This window comes from Berghia stephanieae, chromosome 1 (genome assembly GCF_034508935.2).
Source record: "Berghia stephanieae isolate SIO BIC M18660-M18661 chromosome 1, UCSD_Bste_1.3, whole genome shotgun sequence".
In the NCBI taxonomy this organism is placed as follows: domain Eukaryota; kingdom Metazoa; phylum Mollusca; class Gastropoda; order Nudibranchia; family Aeolidiidae; genus Berghia; species Berghia stephanieae.
The window spans coordinates 119848470-119857472 of record NC_088360.1 but is presented as its reverse complement, the minus strand read 5'-3'; the positions used below and the strand labels follow the sequence as shown (position 1 = coordinate 119857472).

Sequence of the window (9003 nt, the reverse complement as noted above, 5' to 3'; positions counted from 1 at the left end):
ACTCTTTTTTTTTTTTTTTGTTTTTGTTTTTGCTAGAGACTTCAATTGTTATTAAAAAAAGTTTTTAGTTGGTTGAAGATAACAGTTAAGGAGGGGGGCTATAGGGATATCTACCCTTTTTTGTGATTCAAGTATAATACCGTTTCATTGAAACCTCTTCAATGATTAGTCTGCCTACACTGCTGCAAAACTCCATAATTTGTTAAAATATTTCAGCTTAACCACTTTGTGCTCAGTTACTGTCTTCTGGTTTATTATATATTAAAAAAAAAAAAAAAAGGCCCAGTCACTCGTTAAAAAACTCAACCCTAGCCCTTAACCTCCCTGGTTCCCCACCCTTGAGATTTTTTTGATACTTTTCAAAATTGAAAAAAACAACAACAAATCGCTAGATAGTATAATGAATAACCTATGAAACAAAGGAAAGTATGTCTTGTTTATAAAGAGAAATTGTTGCTTTTTCATTCGAATTATAGAATGTTAATTTAGAATGATCTGTTGTCGTATTATTTCAATGGAAGAGTACATACTGATAATATCCGTGTTAGTTGTGAATGGTAGTTTGTGCCTACCTAGATAGTTGATGACAAAGGGTTGTTCTTAGATCATGCTATCTCCTGATATTCTTAGACCATGCTAACTTCTTTCCATCACATCACCGGGTTGAGAACTCCCAAGAAATATAATATTTACTGTTTCTATAGACGTTTAAGTAAAATCGGGCTTCATCTGAAGATGTTCTTTAAAACATTTTGTCTCTTTCAATTTTCTCAAGCATCCATTGGCACAGTACAATTCTTTCTTGTGCATGGATGTAAAGATGTGATGCATTTGAATGTTGCAATAGGAGTTCAACTTAAGTTCATCCCTCTTGGTGGGGTTCCCGACCTCCCATAGTGGGCAGGAAGGTACTTGCTGTTTATTCTATCCCCCTGTATCTGTTTTATAATTGCTGTCTGTCTTTGTCTTGGAATGAGATTACTTAGATTTGTCCTGACCCTGGCCGGAGTCCTTGGCTGGGAGGGAAACAGTCGAATGTATAGTTATAGTTTTGGTAGATGATATTTTTTCCCCTGTAAATCATCTCTCTGTTCTGTATTGTTATTTTTTCATTTGTAAACATTTGATTGTATTCCTCTTAGTCGGATCTTGTGCTGGTGTCTTTGTGAGATTTTTAGGTGATCTCATACCAAGTAGTACACTGATAGTGTGCTCTTGGAATCTACATCTTTTCCCGATTTGAACAATTGCCCTTTGTCTTATTTTTTCCTTTAATTGCACATCGAACTAGAATGTCTTTACCATCCAATTTTCTTCCTTTTTTTTCTGGTGCTGATATGACCTGAATGTGTTGCAAGCGCCGTAAAACCCTAAAAAAAATGTAAAAACAAGTTCATCCCTAAATAACTATTTTACTGACTCACGAGGAATGTTTTGAGCTCAAGAGACCTTCGTTGAATTGATATTTGGGGAGTTTCGTTCTCTGATCAACGATCTCAATCTTTTCAGTTCTTTGAGACTTTGAAGGACCACTACACCGTGCCTTGAAGGGAGATCTTTTATTCATAATTCACACCGATCCCTGTGTATTAAACTTACTTGGACCCTTTCAATGGTTGACTATTTGAATAACATCTTTGAAGTGTGTGTGTGTGTGTGTGTGTGTGTGAGGGTTCATTTTTAGTTAATAAGGTTGGGTTTTCTTGATTTTGTTTCAAGATATGTGCTTACAATGGTAATCAGGAGGTCTGAGGTTCGATCCCCAGTTGAAGTAGATTTGATTTGTTGGGATGTTTTTTTCTTGTATTTTTCTTTCTTGCTTTGTCATCTTTCATATATCTAATAAACCAACTCCTGGGTGGGGTTCCTTACCTCCCATAGTGGGCAGGGAGGCACTTACTGTGTCTTCTATCCCCCTCTATCTATTTTCCAACATGCTTTCTGTCTTGGAATGAGATTACAGTGGAACCTCCCGATAACGACATGCCACGGGACCGAGTTTTTATGTCGTTATCCGGAGGTGTCGTTATTTAGAGGTTTCCAAGATGGCGGACAAAGTTGGCGTGGTAAGGCCCGCGGGACCAGTTTTTATTAACATTGACAAGACAAACAAAACATTGTAGTGTATTCCTCTGAGAGGGTTCTTGTGCGTGTGTCTGGATGAGACTTTTAGGTGATCTGAACTGAGTACACTGATAGTGTGCTCCTGGAATCTACATCTGTTCCCTATTTAGACCATTCCCCTTTGTCTTACTTTTTCTTATGTCATTTCAATTGTAAATCTAGAATGTTTTTTACTCTCCAATTTTCTTCCTTTTTACTGGCGCTGATTTGACATAGATGTTTCACAAGCGCTGTAAAACCCTTTAAAACAAGTGAGTTAGATAAAATTCCTCATCCTCTTCCTCCTCCTCCCACAAAAACACTACTACTACTACTACTACTACTACTACTACTACTACTACTACTACTACTACTACTACTACTACTACTACTCTACTACTACTTCTACTACTACTACTACTACTACTACTACTACTACTACTACTACTACTACTACTATTATTATACTACTACTACTACTACTACTACTACACTACTACTACTACTACTACTACTACTACTACTACTACTACTACTACTACTACTACTACTATCACCACATAATATCACATTTTCTAAGATTTTGTGTTTACTTGCTTACACTTACATTTATACCTTGGTTTTTATTAATACATATCAGCCAAGATTCGTCAAATAAAAGCTGCGTTCTCATTGGTTTCAAAAGCTGTGTTCTCATTGGTTCAAGCAGGAATCGTTTTTATAAACTTTGAGTACTCGTACTCGGTATTTTTATTATCAGATATCTACGAAAACTGCTGAAAATCACCAAAATGATGTCGCTATTCGGAGGTTTTATCAAAAAGTGCGTCGTTATCCGGAGGTTTTTTTTTACTGATCTTAACTAGAAAAAAAATCGGGACCACGGGTCAATGTCGTTATCAGGAGGTTGTCGCTATTTGGAGGTGTCGTAATCGGGAGGTTCCACTGTACTTGCTTTTGTCCTGGCCCTGGCTGGGAGGGAAACAGTCAAATGTATGGTGAGAGTTTTGGGAGATTATACTTTTTGTCTTGTATGTCATTTCTCTGTTATGCACTGTATTATTTTTGTTTAGTTTTACATATATATATATATATATATATATATATATATATATATATATATATATATATATATATATATATATCTATATGATTTGAAAACAATTGAGCGTGTTCCTCTTAGTGGGGACAAGTGCTTGTGTCAAGATGAGACATTTAGGTGATCTCAAAGTAAGTACATTAATGGTTTGTTCTTGGAATCTACATATTTTCCCTATTTGAACTCATTTCCCTTTGTCTTCCTTTTTCTTGTATACTTTAATCGTAATTGTAGAACTTTTTACTATCCCATTTTCTTCCTTTTTACTGGCGCTGATATTGATATGACATAAATGTGTTGCAAGCGCCGTAAAACCCTTAAAAACAATCAAAAAATAAAACAAATTGTCTATTTTGTCCAATCATCTTTGTATTATCAACATTGAATCTTATTGTTTACATTTCCTTTCTATATTCTGAATATATCTGTCCACTTCTGTTCAAATTTGATGTAAATCGGTTGTTGCCATCTTTGGGTGTCCATTTTTTATTGTCAGTAGGGACATTTGAAAACGTGTTCGGCTCAGTATACAGAGAAAGCTCATGGAATAATGAATAAATTCGGAATACCTCTCAAGATAATATGTAACTATTGTGAAAGCTGTATATTGGCATTTGAGCGTGCTGTCGTTGTTAGAATATTGGGGAACAACAGATTGGTTTTCTGTGATCAGTAGGGTGATACAGAGATGCTGCTGTTAGGATTTTGGTTTCTGCTGGTCATAGACTGGGTAATGGAAAGGACAGCAGAGATAGGAAACAATCCATAAGATGGGATCTCAGTACAACCTTGAGGACCTTGAATCTACTGACCACATGGTTCTCAAAATTTTAGTATTTGCAGAGCAAAACCTCTGCTTGAAAAATCTGCGAGCTGGACAGGACTTAGCCAACACAAGCAATTGTAAGTGCATGAAATTAAAAAGTAATAAAGAAGAAAAGCTGAACGTTTTAAGGAGGAGAGATAGATGTGGAAACTTACACATACCAAGGAATGGAGGTTAGTGAAAATGGAAAAGGTACATCAGATAATAGGAGGAGAGGGTTTGCAACTGGAGCATTTTATTGGCTTGGTAAAATCTCGAACACAGGTGTAAGAAGGCAAATGGGTGGGGTCTTCTGAACTCTCATAGAGATGTCATTTTAGTTGTGTCCTCTATCCCCCTATACATACATTTTCCCTTTCCATGATTTTGTTCTGAATTGAGATTGCTCGAGTATTTTTCCTTGTTCCGGCAGGAATCCTTAGCTGAGAGGGAAGCGGTCAGATTGTTCTTTAATTTCTTTCTTTTTTTTTAAAAAAATAGATATTTTCTCTCCTTGTAAATCACCTCTCTATGTTATTTGCTACTATAGATTTTAGTTTTGAATATCTTGAACTTAGTAAACATTTGAGTTAATTGTTCATAGGGGAATCCTTTGCTTGTGCCTGGATGAAACTTTTATGTAATATCAAAATAGGCACATTATAGAATCCTTTGTTCTCTGTTTTAACTAGTCCCCTTTGACTTTTTCGTTGATCTACTTTTACCAAATCATTATCCTTTTAACAGACGCTGATAAGGCTTATAGTGTCGCCAGCCGTAAAACTCCTAAAAAAACAAAACAAACATTCCTTTTTACTGGCGTTGAAATGACCTGCAAGTGTTGCAAGCGTCATAATACCCTTAAATAGACAAATAAAACAAGGAAGAGAGAGTCATGAGCCTTGCCATATTATCCGTTTACATCGGAATCGCCTCTTTTTTCCTGTTGATTTAATCCAAAAATCATACCATAATATGATGAATGATGATATTCTAATTACAAAAACAGAAAGAAAAAATACAATTAAAACTAACACTAACAAACATGAAACAAAAGCAAAAAGAAAGAAAAAATCCCACCAAAGAAATCATACTAAAATAAATAAAATAAATAAATAAATACTTTTAGATAGCATTGGCCGGCTACTGTTGGCAATGCAATTTAGATCTTAAATCATTACTAATCTCCTGTGTAGGTGCCATGTGAAAAATTCAGGGCATAACTACACACGCCTCAATGGCGTTTATACGAGATTAACGATCTTATAAGTTAACCCAAGTAGGGACCACCTGTTGTACATGCTTATTAATCTAACCTTTGTGGTCTTGATATAGAAGAAAACGAAGTTGATTTGATTTTTAAAAATTCTCTTACATTTACATAGGGTGTAAGCGATTTCGACCAAGATTCGGAGAAAATTATATACTACTTTCAGATTTCTGATTAGTATTATTATTATTTTGTAATATATATGTATTTCGATATTAATTCATTAATTCAAATTGATTGTGTGCACGTCGACCTGTAACCACACGGGTTCTTATCTACGGAGATTACACACCACCACAAATTTCTAATTTGGATAATGTAACCATAAGGCGGCATCAACATATAGGTAATGATTTTCATTTTAAAAACTTTTATTATAATGATGATGATGGTAATGATAATTATGATAATAATAATAATAATAATAATAATAATAATAATAATAATTAATAATAATATATAATAAATAATAATAATAAATAATAATAATAATAATAATAATAATAATAATTAATATAATAATAATAATAATAATAATAATAATAAATAATAATAATAATAATAATAATGATAATAATAATAATAATAATAATAATGATAATAATAATAATAATAATAATAATAATAATAATAATAATAATAATAATAATAATAATAATAATAATAATAATAATAATATAATAATAATAATAATAATAATAATAATAATAATAATAATAATAATAATAATAATAATAATAATAATAATAATAATAATAATAATAATAATAATATAATAATAATAATAATAATAATAATAATAATAATAATAATAATTAATAATAATAATATAATAATAATAATAATAATAATAATAATAATAATAATAATAATAATAATAATAATAATATAATATAATAATAATAATAATAATAATAATGACGACGATCGAGATGATAGTGATGATGATGGTGTGACGGTATTGAAGATGATGACACACATGTAGGCACATTCAAATAGAGCATTTCCCTGGTCCACCAAAAAAAAACAATTAATTAAAATACAAATATAAACAAACATACAAAAAACAAAACAAAACAAACAACCCCCCCCCAAACAAACAAACAAACAAACAAACAAACCAATTAAACAAAACAAGACAAAAACGATAGAAACTAAATTATGTAACCTCCGCTTGAAGACAGGATTGGTCAATTAGTGGATTATGAATCGTAGGTTGGGTTGGCAAATTGTTTTCTCCTTACAGCCTTACTTATTAAAAAATACGTTTCTCTTCCCATGTTAGATCTGATCTTACTTCAATAAAGTATGTGTTGAAAATACACACATGTATACAATGTGTCATGTGGTCTTGTTGTAAGGCCGATGCTGTGTAAACCAATAAGCAGAGAACGTGCCCGTCAAGGGATGCCCAGCACTCGGCTGGAAAATAGCCAAAGACAGATTTTTTTTTTAAAGCATTCGGTTTGTGTAAGGAATTCAAGAGGTACGAGATGGCAGTAGTACATCTGTATACAAGGGCAACAATAACAATAAAATTATTATTATTATTATTATTATTATTATTATTATTATTATTATTTATTATTATTATTATTATTATTATTATTATTATTATTATTTATTATTATTATTATTATTATTATTATTGTTATTTATTATTATTATTATTATTATTATTATTATTATTTATTATTATTATTATTATTATTATTATTATTATTATTATTATTATTATTATTATTATTATTATTATTTATTATTATTATTATTTATTATTATTATTATTATTATTATTATTATTATTATATTATTATTATTATTATTATTATTATTATTATTTATATATTATTATTATTATTATTCTATTATTATTATTATTATTATTATTATTATTATTATTATTATTATTATTATTATTATTATTATTATTATTATTATTATTATTGCTTATACGATTAGGTGCACTAGTTAGTTTTAACATTGTTGTAATGAACAATATTTTGCGTCTGTTTGAGAGTAATCCATTACAACAACGAGCCCATAATAATTTTGGTTACCAGACCTGCACATAAGTACATGCCATTATATTTTACGTTTTTTATTTTGTGCTTTTGTTTTCTTTTTGTTTTTGTTTTCTTCATATAGGCCTTATAATATAGATACAGTTTATATGATCAAATCTACTAGATCTACATTGAACTGCGAAAATATTACGTTCATTCAAAATAAACGGCAGTATTGTCATTGTGCGCGTCATGAATCTTTTATTGACATAACATAAGAGCAATTTTCACAATCATTGTTACTATTAAATCTGCCGTTGTCCATTATTTGTCAACCGGCTATAATGGTCCTCTCTCTCTATTTCATTTTTTGCAAAATTGATAACGAAGAATATCTTGACGTCATTCGTGACGGTGTTACTTAAAATAGATTCGGTATTTTTGTTTTGTCGGCTATTGGTGTGTGTGTGTGTGTGTGTGTGTGTGTGTGTGTGTGTGTGTCTGTGTGTGTTTGTGTATGTGTGAGTGTATGTTTGTGTGTCGAAAATATAAAGTTGGAAAGAAATGTTGGACCATTAACTCTTTCCTTACCCATCATTTTCAGTATTTTCCCCAAAAATGACAGGCTTTCCCAGCAGTAAAATTGCTTTTTTAAAACTCAAACAATCTCTTTACAACACATCTTATGTTCTTATTAATTAAACAAAGATCATTGTGATGTAGATACAAAATAAATCGATTTTTGCTGTAGGTGGTAAGGAGAGGGTTAACCGACATATTTTCTTATAGATGAAGATGAAAAAGGTGAAGGAAAAACAAACCCAATATCAATAACAATGACGACAATTTAATTCAAGAAAGTAATCGTCTACAAAATAATAGAAAAAATACACTGACATAAAAAACAAACAAAAAAACAAAAAAAAACAAAAAAACAAACAAACAATAAACAAACAATAAACAAACAAACAAACAAACAAACAAACAAACAAAATCTAAACAAACAACAAAAATAACAAAAAACAAAAAACAAAATACAAACAAACGCCGGAACAAAAAAACAAAAACAAAACATAAGATAATATATTTTAAAAAATGCGTATTTGAATGCTGTTCGACGATTTGTTTTATATTGCCCTAAAGAATACTCTCGTAACTTGAAGAGTAAATCAAGTGGGATTGGAAAATGACAAATTCACGAATAAAAAAACAAACAAAAGCTTTCAGCATAACAGATGACAGCGTTGGTACCTATAAACTAGGGCTCAGTCAGGCATTGACTTCAATGGATGTAGAAAATGTGCAGCTGAGCGTAACAATGTAATAGTAGAAGTAGAAGGGAAAATGTTCTTACCTTGCTTAGGGCAGACATTTTCGGCTAGGCCAAACTACAATATTAAAAGATTTATTCTTATTTAGTAACAATTCATGAAAAAGGCAATTCTTAATTATTTTCTCAATCGAGGGGTACGCCCATTCGCAAAATCAAACGTCAGATTACTAAAAATACAATTTTAAAAGATTTATTATTATTAAGTTACAATTCATGAAAAAGGCAATTCCAAATTATTTTCTCAATCGAGGGGTTAGCCCAATGGCAAAATCAAACGTCTATAATATACAATTTTGTACTGGAATTAGATGGGGAAAAGGAGAAAGGAGGGAGAGAGAGAGAGAGAGAGAGAGAGAGAGAGAGAGAGAGAGAGAGAGAGAGAGAGAG

At 31.0% G+C, this 9003-nt stretch overlaps 1 protein-coding gene across 1 annotated transcript in view; it reads left to right on the top strand.

Moving 5' to 3' along the window:
- The first annotated feature begins 5345 nt into the window (after nt 1–5345).
- The window catches only part of LOC144962921 (uncharacterized), a 32627-nt gene continuing 28969 nt past the window's right edge, over nt 5346–9003 (top strand). The window contains exon 1 of the mRNA XM_078896326.1: nt 5346–5623. The gene's annotated coding sequence lies outside the window, so the exon portion shown is untranslated. The remainder of the gene's footprint in view (nt 5624–9003) is intronic.